The sequence below is a fragment of the Eriocheir sinensis genome, chromosome 9, assembly GCF_024679095.1.
Source record: "Eriocheir sinensis breed Jianghai 21 chromosome 9, ASM2467909v1, whole genome shotgun sequence".
Taxonomy (NCBI): Eukaryota; Metazoa; Arthropoda; class Malacostraca; order Decapoda; family Varunidae; genus Eriocheir; species Eriocheir sinensis.
In genome coordinates this window covers 20634854-20654537 of record NC_066517.1, presented here as the reverse complement: position 1 = coordinate 20654537, position 19684 = coordinate 20634854, and the positions used below count along the sequence as shown (strand labels likewise).

Below are 19684 nucleotides of genomic sequence, written 5' to 3'. Positions count from 1 at the left end.
ATTCCATTACACTTTCCTAATTCGGTTTGGCAAAATACCTCAGCTTCAGAAAGTCAGTCAATGTGTCAATTTACCTAATTTAATCGTTTATACTGAGAGAGAGAGAGAGAGAGAGAGAGAGAGAGAGAGAGAGAGAGAGAGAGAGAGAGAGAGAGAGAGAGAGAGAGAGAGAGAGAGAGAGAGAGAGAGAAATGTGTGCCATGTTCAAATGGAATAGTTCTCTCAGTTTGATTATTATTATCGCCCTGGTATTTTTATGCTAATGTTGCTTTAAATTTATGTCTTGTTCTAATTGATGCCTTAATTAAAGGACATAAACACTGTCATCGATTCGCATAAAAAGTGTAATTAAATGTAGTTTTTGCTGTTTTTTTTTTCTTAAAAAAAAAACACCTTCTATATTTTTCTACTTTCCCGAAACTTACGAGCTCTTAATAAACATGAACCAGAAATATAAAATGATCTTCAGATTTTATATATTTTGCTTGATAAGACAAATAAAGGAAGAGAGAGAGAGAGAGAGAGAGAGAGAGAGAGAGAGAGAGAGAGAGAGAGAGAGAGAGAGAGAGAGAGAGAGAGAGAGAGAGAGAGAGAGAGAGAGAGAGAGAGAGAGAGAGAGAGAGAGAGAGAGAGAGAGAGAGAGAGAGAGAGTGTGAGAGAGAAGGGGGGGGGGGGGTATAAGAGGAAGGAACTTGCTTGAAGAAAATGGATCACAAAAGTTATACAATTTAAAGTTTAATAGGAAGCAAATGAGGCAGATAAGGACATTGTGTATGTATATGTATACCGTGTGTGTGTGTGTGTGTGTGTGTGTGTGTGTGTGTGTGTGTGTGTCCATCTATCTTTATATATTTTTTCTTTTTAACTCTCTCTTCTTTCTTTCCTCTGTATCTTCAATCTCTCGAATATAAAGAGATTTCGAGTATTTTTATCTAATCAAACACTAAGATCTCTTTAAACCTTGAAGAGTATTGCAACATAATTTCTTATATTTACACACATAATTCACTATTTTTTATTTGTGCAAGAAAGAAAGTAGTCATGGGTCTTGTTATATTTTGAAAATGGACCATGTAGAAAACGTTCTTCGTAAAACTGATCTTTATTTTCCTCCAGAAGGTATGATTAGGGAGACAGCCGTATATGTTTACCCGGCAGACTACGCCCCAGGTGCTTCACAATTTAGTAAGGTTTATATAGAGGGTCAGATAACAGGTGGAATAGAATAAGGTACAATTAAGTCCGTAGCGAAAAAAAAGTAAAAGGGAAATTGAAAGCGATGAGATGGTGATTCTAGGAACTTGTGAAAAAAGACAGATTTTATTAATTGAGTCAGAGAGCGTGGGTCAGTTGAAGGATGCGTGTTGTGTGGACACGGACAAACACAGACACAAAGGGACAAAGGGTGAGAGGGAAAGAACGAGTGACAGGGGACGTGGAGGGATGAACAAACAGAAAACGGGACACAGGGAGAAACAGACACACACGAACGGACAAGAAAGACGAGAAAGAGAGACAGATGGACAACAGACGGGGACAATCTGAGAGAGGAATAAATAGAACAAAGGGCAGATACAGACGCACATAGAAGGAGAGGGACAGAACGAAACAATAGAAATAGATAGACAGAGAAAGGACAGATACCAACACACAAATAGACTGACAAGAAAAGCGAATAGGTAGAAAAATGGGATGATACAGAGAGACAGACAAATAACTAGACATAAATGAAAGCTAGGAGACATATAGGGAGAGGCATACAGAGATAGAGAAAGGAAAAGACAAGTAAGGGAAATACAGGGACAGAGAAATAGCGAGAGACACAAATAGATAGAGAACATTAGAGATAAAAGAGAACAAGATGAGATGATAATGATAAACCCAGAGAGATAAAGAAAGGTACATAGACAAACGAACAAACAGAGATGATAGAACCCCCCCTCCCCCCCCTACTATCACGAACTTTCTTCCAAGGACAACTTTCTCCCACAGAACCACACACATTTTACACCTAGTTTCTTTTCTCCTTATTTTTTTTTCCCCCTCTCCGCTGCTCCAACAAACTTTTCCTATTGCCTCATACATAGAGCTTTCAATAGAGTTTGGGTCGGAAATTCCCTCGTTTTCCTAACTATCGTCGGAGTTCTAGCACGCCTTTGTCTCCTTGATGCATGATATTTTTTTTTTTTGTCTTGCATTGCGATATTGTTGTTGTCGTCATTGTTCTTGTTGTCGCCGCATTCATGGGCTCAGAAACGGAATCACCGAATAAAACATTGCAAAGAATTGATCCCAAGGGCTGTTTTATAACGCGCTCCCATTTTGTTTTTATTTTCGTTAGCCTTTTTGTTCTCTCTCTCTCTCTCTCTCTCCACCCACACACACTTACATTTTTTTTCCTTCTTCGCTACTAACTCAACACCTTCCTTTGGTGATCAGTGGAGGATTTCCTTCATTCAACTATTTTGTTTTCAAGTAAGTAATAAAGTAATATATAAACGACCAAACTAATACACAAGTTAATATTTAATAAATGGGGATATTAATAAGGTCCTGATGGTAAGGTAAAAAGGTAGAACACGTAGCAATTGGTTTAAACTGAATACATTTAAATTCAACAAAGACATAGGCAAAAACTGGTTTACCAACAGAGTGGCAGATGAGTGGAACAGACTTGGCAGTCATGTTGTGAGTGCCAATACCATAGTCACATTCAGAAATAGATTAGATAAATTCATGGATAGTGATGTTAGGCGGGGTTAGGTTCACAGAGGCTGCCTTGCAAGCCTATACTGGCCTATTGCAGACTCCTTACGTTCTTATGTCCACAACTAATAAACAAATAAATAATAACTAAATAAACAACTGATACATGAATAGGCTCCCACAAAGCAATATGGCATGATAGAAGAGCAAAATATTCAGGGAACTCGTCTTTTCTCTCGTGGCACCAAGCAATTTCCCAGCGGCATGTTATTTATTCTGGACTGTCACGGAGCACTGAAAGTAAAGGCACAATCCATACAGCCCCCGCGCCATCCCTTAACACGTCAGAGCCGGTGAAATATGGTATCCGGTGGGGAATCAAACACCTCTTTCTGTCAGTCTTTGCCCCTGCCCGCCACCCTTTATTATTATTGTTCTAAAGCTGCCCGGCCGAGGGGAAAACAGAGCAAGCGAAAAACGAAAAAAATAAGTAAACAACAAAACAATCTATAATACTTCGCTGTCATTTTTGTAGGGCAACACACACACACACACACACACACACACACACACACACACACACACACACACACACACACACACACACACCTAATTAAAGAGAAGTTAGAATTATCACCCACCAGCGACGCAATTCGTAATAATAATAATAATGATTCACAAATACCTTCAGACAATTAGATTACCTTCTGCGTGTCTCTAATCAACGCCTGATAGAGTTGAATCCTTTGCATACTGCGCGTGTTTTATGTCGTTTATTCTTCGCCGTAATTCCCCGACTCAGGTTATCAGCGGTCGTCGCAAAACACCTGATTGTGGTATTGTCTTCGCATGATTGCTGGAATGATTTGGTCCTGAAAGATATATTGTTCTGCGCGATTCTTTTGTGTTTTGTATTGTATTTTCTGTTTTGTTTAATTTGTAACTGTATTGTATTGTTGTATTTCACTGTCTAAGATATATATTCCTTTTTTTTGGGGGGGGGGCTTCGATTTCAGTTCGTTAAAGCGTTTCGAGCTTAACTGATTTCATTATTATCATCTATATCACTGTTATTATTATCATTATTATCATTTCTGCTACTACTACTGCTACTACCACTATTATTACTACTATTACTACTACTACTACTACTACTACTACTTCTACTAACTAACACGATAACCTTCTTAACACTCATTTTCATTTTTTTCCTTCTTTCTTTTTTTCTTATCTTTCTTTCAGGCTCGCTTCCTCCACTCTTCTCTTTATCTCCAACCTTACCATCATCTCTCTCTCTCTCTCTCTCTCTCTCTCTCTCTCTCTCTCTCTCTCCTTCATGCACATCACAGGAGGAGAGGTTCTGAAAGCTCTGAGGGCTATCCAATATCATCTTCCTCTTCCTTCTTTCTAAATGGAGGAGGAGGAGGTGGAGGAGGAGGAGGAGGAAAAAGGGGAGAAAAGAGCAGGAAGACGAAAGGATGCGGAGGAGGAAGACGAAGAGGAGGAGGAGGAGGAGGAAGTGAAAGACAAGGGCGAAGACAGGGATGACGAGAGGAAACAAAAAATGAGATCAGGAAAAAAGAATAGAAGGAAAAAGTGGAGGAAGGACGAGGAGGAGGAAGAAGAAAAAGAGAAGAAGGAGGAGGAGGAGGAGGAGGAAGAGGAACACAAGGGAGATGGAAGGGAGAGAAAAAATGAAAAGGGCAATAAAAAACGTGAGATGAAGACTTGGGAGAGGAAAAAGAGACGAAGGAGGAGGAGGAGGAGGAGGAGATTAGATTTTGCACAGGATACAGGAAACCATATGAAGGAAAGCAATACATGTACATACTATAGAAGAAGAAGAGGGGAAGGAGCAGAAGAAAAGAGGAGGAAGAGGAGAAGGAGGAGGAGGAAGACAAGGAGATATCAGTCATTATATAAATTACTCGAAAACTTTAATTAAGGTAAGTGCACCAAACTTCCATGGAAATAACAGTGCTGGGAGCGAAGGAAAATGAGAAAATTAACTTAGGCCCACTTTCACCTTCTTTTTGACAGCTAGAAAAAAGAAAGTAAGTACGCACCAGGAGACAGGTAGAAAAAGGGAGAATTCAGGTGAGTGGAAGATATATCATGAAAGGGAGAAAGAAAAGGGAAGAAGATAAAGGGAGGAGAAGGATGAGGAGGAGGAAGAGGACGAGAGAGAGAGAGAGAGAGAGAGAGAGAGAGAGAGAGAGAGAGAGAGAGAGAGAGAGAGAGAGAGAGAGAGAGAGAGAGAGAGAGAGAGAGAGAGAGAGAGAGAGAGAGAGAGAGAGTGATGACTAAACTGCTCCTCGTAAACCCATTTCTTTGACCTTCCTTCCTTCCTGTGATGATGAAAGGTAAAGTATATTAAGACCGAGGAAAAAGGTGATGATATAATGATAATGATACTAGTGATGAGGAGTAGGAGTGAGAAGTGTGGGGAGATGGGGATTACGGAGGGAGGGTGTGTGAAGTGGGGAGTGGGGAGACGGGAGTGGGGAGTGGGAAAGGAGTGCGTGTGGTGATTGGGTTTCCTGGCAGTTCTGTTGATGAATTGAACACCGTAATGATGATGATGATAATGAAGGGTGATGACGGAGAAGAAAGATGGAAAATTTCGTTGATGGGTAGAATAATTTACTAATATGCAAATGGAGGTGATTAATATGCTGATAAATAGGGGAGATCTGTCCTCTTTTGGGAAGGGAAGACGAAGAGGAAGAAGGAGGAGGAGGTGGTGAAAATATGGACATGAGGAAGAGGAGAAGGAAGAGGAGACAAGTAGAATGTAAGGAGGAAAACAGAGGTAAGAAAGGGAGAGCGAAAGGAAGGAAAACGAGAAGAAAAGAAAAAAATAGGGAAGGAGAAGACGTGAGGAGGCAAGGATAGAAAAATCAATGAAGGAAAAAGGGAGGAAAAAAAAGAGAAAAGTAGAGGTGTGAAGAGAAGAAAAAGAGAAGAAACAAGGAGATGGGATGAACACAAACACAGAGATACACAGAGAAAGAACAAACAACAGCAGGAAGAGAAAGAGAGAGGATACGTAAAGAGAATAGAAAGAGAAGACGGAACAAGAAAATAAATGTAATGAAGGAGAGAGGAAGGAAAAAATGAGGAGGACAGGGAGAAGGGGAGGAAATTACATGAAGGATTACGAAAAGACGAGTGAAGAGGTGAGAAGGGAGGAAAAAATAAAGGAAGGGCAAAGGAAATTTTAAGAAAGAGGAGAAAAGAGTATGTCAATTGACGCTAAGGTGAAGAAAATAAGGGAGAGGGGACACCATTTTTTAGCCATTTTCTTCCTTCAAAAATATTAGTCACCCAATAAACCGTCTCTCCTCTCTCTTTTCCTCGATATTTTTCTACTTTTCTTATTTTTTCCTCTTTTCTGCTGGCTTTATCGCTTTTATTTTATCCCCCAGCACCTTTATCTTCATCGTTTATTTCTTTATACTTCAAACTATAACAGAAACTCTTCCTGATCCTTCCTCTTTTCCTCCCATCGTTTTCATTATTTCTTCTTTTCCTACAACTATCTTCCCTATTTCACACGTGTATCGTTTTGTTTACCACCCAACACCTTTTTTTTTTACAGCAAAGGAGACAGATCAAGGGCTTAAAAAAAAAACAATAATGAAAAAACCCCGCTACTTACTGCCCCTAAAAAGATTGGAGAGGAGTGGCATCGATATTCCTTATATTTCAACACACTTCCATTCTTTTCCACCTCAATCTTTATTCATTTCATCGTTATTTCTCCATTTCCCTCTTCCTTACGTACATTTTTCCAACCAATATTTTTTCTTCTATATTCACAAAACTCAAAACGAAAATAGAAAGCGTTATTTTTCTGCTGTTTATCCCTCATTGAGTCTCTAACACGAAAACGAAAACGAAAACCATACTGCCAAAGTGTGTTTGTGTGTGTGTGTGTGTGTGTGTGTGTGTGTGTGTGTGTGTGTGTGTGTGTGTGTGTGTGTGTGTGTGAGTGTGTGTGTGTGTGTCACCGTCTTATCAGCTGACCGTCTTCCACCGTTTTCCTGCCCACGACCCATTCTCTTTGACCCACCACTGTGCCGCCGGAAATATGACCTGACCTCCGCCGGGCCTCAATGAATCAAGCGCCCCATTGTCTCCCGCTGACCACTGATAAGGAAGGTTTTATCTCCAGGTTGTGTTACGGAGCCTCCAACGACCCAACCATTGTGAAGGAAGAACCGAGGGAGGAGGAAGACGACGACGAGGAAGACGAGGAACAGAAGGAGGAGGACAAGGAGGAGGAGGAGGAGGAGGAGGAGTAAAGTATTATTGACATCGCTTCCTCAGGTCACACAGAGGGCAGAAAGGGTCAGTGGTGTGTGTGTGTGTGTGTGTGTGTGTGTGTGTGTGTGTGTGTGTGTGTGTGTGTGTGTGTGTGTGTGTGTGTGTGTGTGTGTGTTTCTGTGTCCGGTCAACCTCTCGACACCACAACAAATGCAGAAACACACACGTACACATCCCTTCTATTTTCCTTTATTCATGAAGATGTATGTATGTATGTATGTATGTATGTATGTATGTATATGTATGTATGCATGTGTGTGTGTGTGCTGGTGGAAGGATTCGTTTGCATGTGTTTCTATCTGTCTCTGCTTCGTTTCATGTTCGCTCGTTTGTTTTAAGTCTGTGTTTATTTATCTTACTTCATGGGCCTCTATGTCAAGTCTTTCGGCTCGTCCACATATATTCTCAATCCAACGCTTTATCTTTTATTCCATTCCCTTGTCTTTCAATCCACTTCCTTATCTATAATCAACTGCCTCACATTTTAATCCACCTTATCTTTCCATCCACTTCCTTATCTATAACTATCTACCTTACATTTTATTCCACCTAATCTATTCCATTCCCTTGTCTTTCAATCCACTTCCTTATCTATAAATATCTACCTTACATTTTATTCCACCTAATCTATTCCATTCCCTTGTCTTTCAATCCACTTCCTAATCTATAACTAACTACCTTACATTTCAATCCACTTCATCTATTCCATTCCCTTGTCTTTCAATCCACTTCCTTATCTATAATCAACTGCCTCACATTTTAATCCACCTTATCCTTTAAAGCACCGTATCATTTAATCCTCCACGTTAATTCTGATCTATTAACTTATATTTATATCCATACATTATCCTTTCATCAATTTATCCCTTAATCGACCGCCTTACGTGTTATGCAAGGAGAGCAATCATATCGTTAAGAAAAATTAATATTATACCTTCATTAGAAACACAGTACTACATTCATTTGCATTCCTCACGAAAATCCAAAATATAATCTGAAATTGAGCAGATGAGGAATTTTAATATTTCCGAAAGCATTCCTCTGAGTTTTCTTGAAGACAGGAAATTATAACACGCAAAAACAGAGCAAAAATAGACTTATAAGGAATAACGTCTTACAATCGATACAATAAACCATAAAACACAAACAAATATAATGTAAAAACTAAAAATTAAAATTAAAATTAAAGTAAAAAAAAATGGCAAATGGAAAAACATAAAATAGAGCTAGACAAAATGATTATAAAATATTGATATTACAAAAGCAAACAGAATATACCGAATAATCTCGACTTCTCGTTCTTTTTCTCTATTGTTTGAAGCAGAATCTAACAGGCTTTTTTATGTTATTGTTTTCCCTTGAGGTGCTTCCTTGCTGCAGACAAAAAATAATATTGGCAAACATGAAAATCTGCCACAGGACGCGAACGTGTGCGGGAGGAGACAAAGAGGCGCAGTGCAGGTAAATCACGGCGACGAGGAGGCGGCAGTGCGCGTAACTTCGCTCATCACCATAAATACCGCCGCCGACATTGCCGTACGTGACGTTATAATTAGCGGCCATCCATTCACCTTGAGGCATACCTGTGCAGGGAATATTTTAACTGTCGCCATTATTATTATTATTATTATTATTATTATTATTATTATTAGTGGTAGAAGTAACAGATATAGTAAAATAGCAGTAGTCGTAGTAGTAGTAGTAGTAGTGATGTACATGGCTCATTTTATTCTTTTCTTCAATATAACCTCCATAAAATACATAACACACACACACACACACACACACACACACACGCACACACACACACACACACACACACACACACACACGCACACACACACACACACTAAACTTTTGAAAATGAGAAAGACTTAGACGCAATACCTCATTTCTCATAATAGAGCTCTCCACCTCTCCAACTAATTCTCTCTCTCTCTCTCTCTCGACAGCCATCTATTTCATTCCATTAGCCAAGACCACAGCCTCCCCATTTGTTCTCTCTCTCTCTCTCTCTCTCTCTCTGCACCTCTCATTAAAAGTACAAAGAAACAGCTCCCGCCACACACACACACACACACACACACACACACACACACACACACACACACACACACACACACACACACACACACACCTTCCTCCCTCCCCTTCCTTCCTCCTATCCCGATCCAACCCAACCTCGCCCAACGCAGACATTTAGCCCTCCCCCTTTCCCTCTCCTCGACCCCCCCCCTAACCAACCCACACCCACACACAAACACGCACATTCAGTCCCAACGCAAGCTTCCTGTCCTCCTCGTAAGTCCCCAACTCGTCCTGCCAAGCCTTAAGCTCTTCTCTCTCAGCACAGAATCTTCACGTGGCAGTTTCCGGTTGTCAAGCCTCTCCCCGGCACGAGCAGTATTCCCGAGCACTTAAGACCTTGAGGGGGTGACGCGGGGAAACACAACGGGGCTCGAGGAAGCACAGAAAATCCCTCGCCTCTGCTTTGAAACACTGAGACAATGGTCTTCTCTGGGACGCAAACAGATACATATATTTTATTTTCCCACGTTTAACAAGAGAATTAGCTTCAAGAGAATAATGATACTCTAGGTAGTTTTAATAGCCACTGAAAACTGTCAGGCTAAAAAGTGGTCTTCTCGGGGATTTTAACTACGAAATTACTTACGTTTTGTCCTGTCAAACACGAAAATAAGGCTTAAATAATTTTTCCACTAGCTTTATCAGACCTTCATACCCAAAAAGTACTTCAAAATGCACGAAAGACATACATCTATAATTATACTTTCAACTTTGACTCCAGCACCTGAATGAGCTTACAACAGGAGCTCTCAATAACGTTATAATGCTTAGTAGCTCCACAAAAATGCTACAACGTTACAAAGAGCAACAAGCAGACACTCACTTTGACCTCTAAACACGATAACGTTGAAATAAGGCCCTTGTTGTTTAAACATCAAACAATATATTTGTAAATGTAAAATTGCAAGAAAACAAACCTTCAATGATATATATAAACTTAAGAATGGGCGTACATTTTTTACTGCCAATAGTTTCAATTGCCTTCAGTAAGTTACTAACGCAAAGAAAAGACAGCAGACACCTTCCACTCCATTTTCAGTCCTTGTACAGGATAATAAGCATAAAATAGAAACTCTCAGTAGCTTTGAAATCCTCACCAATTCCATAAGATTCAGACTGGATTTAAGACACTCACTTACTGCCTCTATGCACGAAAATAAGCTTGAAATGTAAGTTCATTAAACCTAGAACGCATTCATTATTACCACATTCGTGGTCACGATTGAGTACCGTTTTTTTTTAGAAAATAAAAATAAACCTACACTTGCTTTTATATTTAATTTTCAAGCTTTTGACTTTAAATCTGATCTAAATAGCACAGTCTGAAAGAAAGAATTAAAAAATTATGCTGTACGCATCGGTAAGTAAAGAAAACTAGTTAAGAGGGTAATTTCTGAGAAAGTTTAACAAATAAGACCATAGTTAAGAATAGGATACGTGGATTCCTGAGTCCGTGGCCCAGTGGGCTGCGGGGGAAGGGGGCTGACCCGCAGCCTCCTGGCAGCACATCTTGATGGCGGAACTTTCAAGGAAAGGTAATGTTTTCACAATAACGAATTCTGTGAAATAAATATTATATTTTCTTTTCTTTATTAATCCTCTTAAATGATTGAATTATATGTATGTATTATATATGTATTTGTCTGTTACCGGCAATAATATATAGTTACGGTTGTGACCCTGGGTTAGGTTAGGTTAGGATTTACAGGGGAGCTGTGTAGCCCAAGCACTAACCCTCCAGCCTCCAGTCAGCTACAGCCAGGCACCGTGTGCCACTACTGGCTAGTAGTAGTAGTAGTAGTAGTAGTAGTAGTAATCGTTGTCGTTGTTGTTTTTGTTGCTGCTGCTTTTGCAGTTGTAGTAGATGTAGTTGCTGTAGTGGTGTAGGAATCGGGAAAAGATTAAATATAAATATAAGAATATTAATATTATCTATAAATATTACTTGTAGGATTTATTTCATTCAGCAAAGAACAGGAGGTCATTACTTACTTGCCAGCACTACAGCAGCTGACGCACTGAGGGAGAAGTGGCGTCGCGAAGTGCTTGTTTGCAGATGAAGCAGTGAAGGTTTAGTAGAGTTGGATTCGGTCTCAACACTATCAGTACAAGTGGCATCACTTGCGAGAGGCAGAGCACCTGTGGAGTTCATAAGTATCTCCAACTCTTCGTCATTTAGCCTCTTAGAGGCAGCCATTGTTCACAAAAAGGTGTTGTTATACCGAAAATAATACCTGCGTGTCACACTCGATGACGGTAATATGTTCATGGACACTATTACAACCCAAGAGTCGATGACAGTCTATTGATATGACATTCGTGGACGCTATTACAGCCCACACCTTTGTTATGTGCAAAACCGAGCCAGGGAACGTAAACCAGTAATCTTCCACCAACGCAGCGCAATTTTTCCAGAAGCTGTTGGGAACGCCGCCCACGTGGGCCGCGCGGCCAAAGGAGACGCGGCTCACAAACGGTTGCTCTCGAATGCGTTCTGGGGTTAAAATACCTCGAGATTATTTATCTTAAGAGATGCAATTAAATAACATTTAGCAGATAAAAAGCTATTTATATGTCCTTAAAGGTGAGAGTAAACTTAAAGCGATACACTCAGAAGCTAAAATAGATTAGATATTTAGTAGAGCTAAGAAAAAGTGTACTACCAAACAGTGTCTTTTCTGTTCCTAAGACTGGGAATATTCTTGAAGGATACCTTCTCGGCACAGCTTTGTAAGACTGGTGATACAACGAACGCAAAAAAAGAAAAACAATATTTTTTTTTGGGGGGGGGTTTACATAAGTCTACTGATACAAATCAAAACACAACAAATATTCACTAGCGTTTTCTTATTTCCGCTGTTTAAAAAAACCGAGGAGCGAATTGAAATAAAACAAAAACATGCCAACAGTAGCCTGAGCAGCACTTACCGGCTCCTCGATGGGTCCCGGCGGAGTGTTCCCGATGCAGGTCACCCTCGATAAGGCGGGAATTAAAAGCGGCTCCGAGAAACGAACGGGAGGCGAGTCCTGAAATTTATGACAGGCATTAGTTAGGCGAAGGCAGCCGTCAGAAGCTCAGCAGGGAGGCCGCGCAGGAGGAGGAGGAGGAGGAGGAGGAGGAGGAGGAGGAGGAGGAGAAGAAGCAGAAGGAGGAGAAACAGTAGGGGATGGAGGAGGGAAAAGAGTAGGAGGTGGAAGAAGGGAACACACCGTAGGTAAAGGAGGAGAAGGAGGAGGAGGAGAGAAAGGAAGGTCAGGAGGGAAGGAGAGAGGAAGTAAAGGAGAGTCGGCAGGATACTGTACATCTCAGCCCTGACATCACACCCTGGGGGGGGGGAGAGAGAGAGAGAGAGAGAGAGAGAGAGAGAGAGAGAGAGAGAGAGAGAGAGAGAGAGAGAGAGAGAGAGAGAGAGAGAGAGAGAGAGAGAGAGAGAGAGAGACAGAAAGATACAAAGATACACAGACACAGATAAAACACGACACACAACACATGACAGCCAGAGAGATAGAGATAAAGACAAAGATAACCCTGGAATAGAACTGAAGAACATGAGGATGAGAAAAAAAAATTATATCAGAAAAAAAATATAGTCTAGAAGTGATTCTGACCAGGAAGGGAAAAAGTTAAGGGGAAATGGAGGCTGATGGAGGAAAGAAGGGAGGAAGACTCTTGTTGTAAAAGAGGGAGGGAAAATAACGATAGGAGGAGGAGGAGGAGGAGGAGAAACAGTAGGGGATAGAGATGAGGAGGAGGAGGAGGGGAAGGAGGTGGGGGATGAGGGTATGACAGGAGGAGGAGAGGGAGGAGATGGAGGGTGAGGGTAGGACAGGAGGAGGAGGAGGAGGAGGAGGAGGAGGAGGAGGAGGAGGAGGAGGAGGAGGAGGAGATGAGAGCTTCGGCAATAGCAGTGGTAGTGGAGGAATAGGAGGAGGAGGAGGAGAAGAAGGGGACAAGAAAAGGAGGAGAAAGACGAAGGGGTGGGGGAAGAAGAAGGAGAAGAAGAGGAGGAGGAAGAGGAAGATGCGGGGCAATAGGTGGGGGGTGGGGGGGGGGTAGGGCGAAGACGAAGTGTCGAGCGACGTGAGATAAATGAACACAGGAAGAAGAGGAAGATGAGAGGGAGGAGGAAGAAGGGAGAAAAAAAAGAGAAGAAAGGAAACGCATAAAGAGGCAAAGAGGAGACAGAGCACACGAAGAGGAGCAAAAATAATCGAAAAACGCCCAAGATTAAGAGGAGAGACACACAGAAAGAGGAACAAAGGAAGAAGGCAATGAAGAGGAGGAAATGGGAGGACTGTAGAAGAAGAGGAGGAGGAGGTAGAGGAGGAGGAGGAAGGAAGAGAAAGAAGGAAGGAAGAGTGAATGGGGAGATCGTGCGAAAGGAAACAAAAACGGAAAAGGAGAAGGAGGAAGATGAGGCGAATGGAGAGGAAAAGAAGGAGGAGGAGGAGGAGGAGGAAGGTAAAAGAAGAGAGAGAGAGCGGATAAGGAGAATAAAAAGGAGGTGCAGGAGAATAAATGGTGAAAACAGGAAAATAGAGGAAAGAAGACGAGAGAAGAAAAGAGGGGGAGGAAGGAGGAGGAAGAGGCGGAAGAAAAGGTGGAGGAGGAGGAGGAGACGGAAAACAGAAAAAGAGGAGGAGGAGCAGACGGAGGAGGAGGGGATGACGTTAGAAGGTACGAGGGAGGAGGATGAGGATGAGGAGGAGGATGGGGGTTGGATAGAAGGAAAGAAAGAAAGAGAGAGGAAGGGAGCGATGGGCCTCACTCTTAGAGCTCCGGAAGGGCTTTAAGGGTCAAAAACCTATAGATCTGGCGGCTAAAAGGAACCTTGTTGACAGCCTTGCCATAGAGACAGGTAAATACCCTCAACGGAAGAGGAAAGAAGATAGATTTAGTGAGGAAGAGACGCCTTTCCAATACATTCTCTCTCTCTCTTTCCTTTTAATCAATTTCCTCTTCTGCTCGTTTCTCATTATTCTCTTTTTTTTTTACCGTCCAACTATCTATGTGATTCTCTCTCTCTCTCGCTAACACACCTGGAAATTAATTAAGGAACATGTGATCGTGCAGGTAAACCGCTATGTAAGAGCAAGATGATTAAGTCTACAAGATCAGGTAAGTTTCAATAAAATATTTCATTCCGCAGTGCTTACATGTTTGCTCTCTCAATTTCCACATGTATTTCTTTATTATTTTATTCAATTCATCCATTTCGACATTTATTTGCCTCTGTTTCTTTTCTTCTTAACATATATCTCTCTAACATTATATTAACATACATTTCAAGAGTGATCATGATTTTTTCACTTTCGTTTTTGTTGAAGAAGTAATTGCAGGTTATTAATTCCTACTTTCCTTCACCGTTTTATTTCCCTTTCCTTCGTCTTTCCCTTCGTGTACTTCTTTCCCTTCCTTTCGCCTCTCTCTTTCCCTTCCCTCCGTGTTTTCTCTTTCCCTTCCCTTCATCTCTCTTTCCCTCCGCTTCGTTTTCTCTTTTCTTCTTCCTTTCGTCTCTCTTTCCTTTCCCTTCGTCTTTTCTTTCCCTTCCCTTCGCCCTTCTTTCCCTTCCCTTCGTCTTCTCTCTCTCCTTTCCTTTCGTCTCTCTCTTCCCTTCTGCTCTCTCTCCTTGCCTTCCCTTCGTCTTCTCTCTTTCCCTTTCCTTCGCCTCTTTTCCTCTCTTTCATCTCTATATTTCCTTTCCCTTCGTCTCTCTTTGCCTTTCCTTCGTGTCTCTCTCCCTTCCCTTCTTCCCTCTCTTTGTCTGCCCCTCGTCCTTCCCTTCGAGTCTCTTTTTCTCTTCCCTTCTCTCTCCTTGCTTTCCCTTCAACCTTCCTTCGTCTCTTTCTTTACCTTCCTCTCCTCTCTCTCTTTCCCTTACCTACGCCCTCTCCCTCCGCCTCTTTACATGCATAATAGAAGACCATTAGCTCTTCGCACATATTAATTCATGTTGACACTTCTTTCCTTCTTCCGATCCTCTTTGATGCTTTTCTCCTCTTCCTCCCACTCATCTTCATCCTCTTACTTCATCTCTTGCTCTTCCAGTCTCATTTTTCTTCCTTTTTACCTTCTTGCTCCTCCTCCTTATCCTCTTTCCTCTCTCTCTTATTTTCCTTCTCCTTTTCTCATTTCTCTCTTTCCCCACTTTCTATTTTCTCCTATAACTTCAAATTTATCTTTTTTATTCCCCTTTATTCCAGTATTCTTATTCTCTCTTATTTCCTTTTTTTCCTATTATCACCACTTCTTTTCTATGTCCACTTTCATCCTCTCTTCTCCTCTTCCTTCAAACTCCTCGTTCTATTTTTCCTTCCATTGTCTCTACTTTATTTCTCCCTCCTATGCCCTCCTCCTCCTCCTCTCACTCTCTCATTTTCTTCTCTCCGTCTGCATCTTCAGAGTTTTAATCTTTCAAACTCCTCATTCTACTTCTCTTTCTTTTGTCTTTACTTTATTTATTTCTTCCATGCCCTCCTTCTCCTCCTACTCCTTCTCTCACTCTCTCATTTTCTTCTCTCCATCTCCATCTTCAGCATCTTAATCATTCTTTCCTCTGCAGCTCAGCATCCATATATTCCTATTTACATAATCCCCTATAGTACCCTTTAATCTGCTTACTTATGTGTGTCATTCAGCATTCGTTAAGTCGTCTTATTCTTCAAGTCATCCGTCTACTAAACTTGCCCCATCCATTCTTTCATTATTTTTTTTTTAGTTAATTCAGTTATTTTCCCTGCTCTAAGTTTTTTTTTCAACCTATTTCGTTTTGTTATATTATTAATCATTTGTTCTTAGTCTCAATTTCCATCATGATCTTTTCCTCTTCCTCCTCCTCCTCCTTCTCCTCCTGATCCTCCTCCATCTCAGCTTGCTCGTTTTACTCTACTTAGTCCTCTTCCTCCAATATCTCCTCTTCCCTTTTTTTCTCCCTTTACTTATCCTCCTCCACCACCACCACCACCACCTCCTCCTCCTCCTCCTCCTCCTCCTTCTCCTCCTCCTCCTCCTCCTCCTCCTCCTCCTCCTCCTCCTCCTCCTTCTGCTCTTCTTCTATCCTCCTAACGCTGGGAGAGTAATGGAGGAGGTCTGTGTAATTACTCCCCGTCCACACACACACACACACACACACACACACACACACACACACATACAGACAGAAGGGGCTCGGTTCACCTCCAAGCCATATGTGTGTGTCAGAGGAAGAGGCGAGGCTGAGGCGTTTCTGAGGGCGAAGAGTGATTACCTGCCGTGTTCCTGAGAGAGAGAGAGAGAGAGAGAGAGAGAGAGAGAGAGAGAGAGAGAGAGAGAGAGAGAGAGAGAGAGAGAGAGAGAGAGAGAGAGAGAGAGAGAGAGAGAGAGAGAGAGAGAGAGAGAGAGATAGAGAGAGAGAGAGAGAGAGAGAGAGAGAGAGAGAGAGAGAGAGAGAGAGAGAGAGAGAGAGAGAGAGAGAGAGAGAGAGAGAGAGAGAGAGAGAGAGAGAGAGAGAGAGAGAGAGAGAGGGGGGGGGGGTTTCTGTATGCTATAAAAGGAATAAGCAATGAGGAGGCAGAGAACGAAATGGCTTCTTGTTATTTCTTATATGTAATGGAGAAAAAGAGCCAAAAAACACGAGAAAGAGAGAGAGACACAGAGAGGGACTTCTGCGTTTTTAAGTAGTGATGTGGTGAGTTGCTGTTTTTTCATTGCTTCCAGAATTGAGTTGCTCTTTACTTCCTCCTCAGATACTTCCTCTTCAGATCTGGAGAAATCAGTAAAGGAAACAAGTGATAAGCGAGAGATGGAAGGGAAATGACAGACAAACTTGAGACTTCGCTAAACCAAGAATAAATCAAATAGAAAATTACTAAGGGAAAACAGACACACTTTAACATTTAGTGATACAGAAACACCTGACTGATACTGAAACGTGATGCACAGACTCGGAAAAAAATCCTCCTCCCTCCCTGTGAAAAAAAATAATCACTTTAACATTTAGTGATACAGAAACACCTGATTAATGCTGCAACGTGATATACAGCAACGGAATATAATACCTCTCCCGTCCCTCCCCCCCCTCACAACCCCCCCCCCTCCCCAGAAAACTACGCAAACGTGACAAAAAAACAGCGCCCCCCAAAACGAAAAACATTTAGTGACATCGGAACACCTGGCCGATTAATTACTCCTCACCTGGAATACGATTTAGCTCGGCATTTCACTCCGAATACTGAGTGAGCGAACCCCGGCGATGCATTACTCTTGCTTTGGGCGCGGAAACAATCATTTAATTCTGTCCAGCAAATATTTGTTGACGGATGATTTTATGCCGTCTGGTGAATTATTTATTAAAAGGAAAGAGATAACGTTATGCGGTAAAGCTTTATATTGCGTCATTTTCACCCTGCAAAGAGATAGATAAATAAAAATAAATAGATGAAGAGATGACAAGTTGAATAAAAAAAACCTGCTTCTTCGTGTGTGTGTGTGTGTGTGTGTGTGTGTGTGTGTGTGTGTGTGTGTGTGAGAAAGATAAATGGATAGATAGATAGATATAGATAGACAGACAGAGAGAGAGAGAGAGAGAGAGAGAGAGAGAGAGAGAGAGAGAGAGAGAGAGAGAGAGAGAGAGAGAGAGAGAGAGAGAGAGAAGCCCCAATAAAGTCCTGATAAAGACCCAAGTTAGCACACACGTCGATCACACACCCGTACAGGTAAATAACGCTGGAAACCTTTACGCAGGTGTGTGGCAGGTGACAATTTTCATCAAGGTGAGTGTGTGGCGCGTTAGGCCTACAGGTGGCGCTGATGGGACGGCCTTTGCGCTGCCTCAAGGGGATGGAAAAATCTTTATAGGCCTAACTTTTTCCAGTGTGCAGCATTTTACTTGGCGCTGCACGTGATGGAGGCGGCATTTAAGGTGAATGTTAAATTTGGTTTGCAGGTGAAGTGATGATTTAGGTGTTGATAGGTATGAGCTAGGGACTGAGAGCGGTTCAATCTTACTATTCATAATTTAATAAAGATGAATAGAAGGTAAAGAAGGGAGGATGAGGAATACAGGGGAAGGAAGGGGAAGTTAGGAAGGGAAGGTGAGATATAGGAAGGGGAGGTGAGAGAGTAAGGAAAGGAAAGGCATGAAGGGAAAGTGAGGAATACAGAGGAAGGAAGGGGAAGTTAGGAAGGGAAGGTGAGATAAAGGAAGGGAAGGTGAGAGAGTAAGGGAAAGAAAGGCATGAAGGGAAAGTGAGGAAGGAAATCATGCAGTAAAAAAGAGCTGCGCAGGGCAAAGGGTGAAACGGTAACAGTTGAAATTAACATAACTGATCAATTTGCTCTCCGTTCGCTTTTTGCATTTCACGCTCTTTTGACATCACAGAATACTGAACTGCCTAAAAAAAAACGATGAAAAAGACACTCAGGAAAAAAATATTAAAGTGCAGAATGAATGCTAAAAATAGAACACTACAAGAAATAGTTGGAAATTATATAACTCATTAGATTTACTTCTCTCTACTCTTTCTATTTATGCGTCTCCTCATATCACAGGCTATCTATATTCATTACATACTATATTATATCACGCTAAACTATATTATACTATGCTATACTAATACTATACACCATAAGAAATACGCTAAAAATAAGCAGTAAATAGCAGAATAATGAGCAAAAATAACAAACAGCTGATACAAATTCGATACAGCCCCTTATCAAATTCCCATCCACCCACTCACGCTCTGTAGCACCCACTCGTCACCTCGCGCGCCACCTAACTGCTAAAAACACACTGAAAAACAGGTATAAAAGCAGAATAAAAGGCTACAAAAAACAGAGCGCTGGTACTAGAAAGAGTTGAAAATTGGCCTCGGAATGAATTTACTCGCTTTGTGCACTTCCTACCTTGTGTTTTTTTTTCGTATTTGTCTTCTAACTAAGAGAAGATAGAAACACAAGAAACGCACTATATAAACTCAAAATAGGCCGGTAGTGCGAAAATATGTAGTATAAAGAATGTGTTATTGCTGAAAAGATTGCGGACTAAGTGAAAATACCTTTGGGAAACAGAATATTGATAAAAATACGTTGATGGTGGGAAATAATGTACGCAAGGGAAGGTGTTGGTGCGTTGAAAAGGTTACCAGCACGCAGGAAAACAATACTGGAACGCAATCAACAAAGAAAACAGGCTGATAGTGCGAAAAGATAATACTCAAAAGAGGTCATTACTGCTGATACAGAACATTGCTTAAAAACAGGTTGATAGTGTAAAGGAATGTAGGTACTCGAGTGGAGGTGTGGGTGTGCTGTAAAGATTGCTAACACGCTGGAAAAGAACACTGGGGAGCAGAACATTGGCAAAAAAAAAGCAGGATAATGAGAGAGAGAGAGAGAGAGAGAGAGAGAGAGAGAGAGAGAGAGAGAGAGAGAGAGAGAGAGAGAGAGAGAGAGAGATACATCGCGCTAGTTCGAGTGGGCGTGTGTTCGTGAGTTGATACTGCTGGAAATGAATGCACAAAACTCATCTCTGACTAACTGGACACGGGCCGGCGCTGCAGAAATTAAATCAACTTCCCAGAT

At 41.5% G+C, this 19684-nt stretch overlaps 1 long non-coding RNA gene across 1 annotated transcript in view; it reads right to left on the bottom strand.

The window, feature by feature from the left end:
* Positions 1-12049: 12049 nt before the first annotated feature.
* Positions 12050-19684, bottom strand: part of LOC126996325 (uncharacterized) — a 47327-nt gene continuing 39692 nt past the window's right edge. Inside the window, exon 3 of the long non-coding RNA XR_007751134.1 lies at positions 12050-12150. This is a non-coding gene — a long non-coding RNA (uncharacterized LOC126996325). The remainder of the gene's footprint in view (positions 12151-19684) is intronic.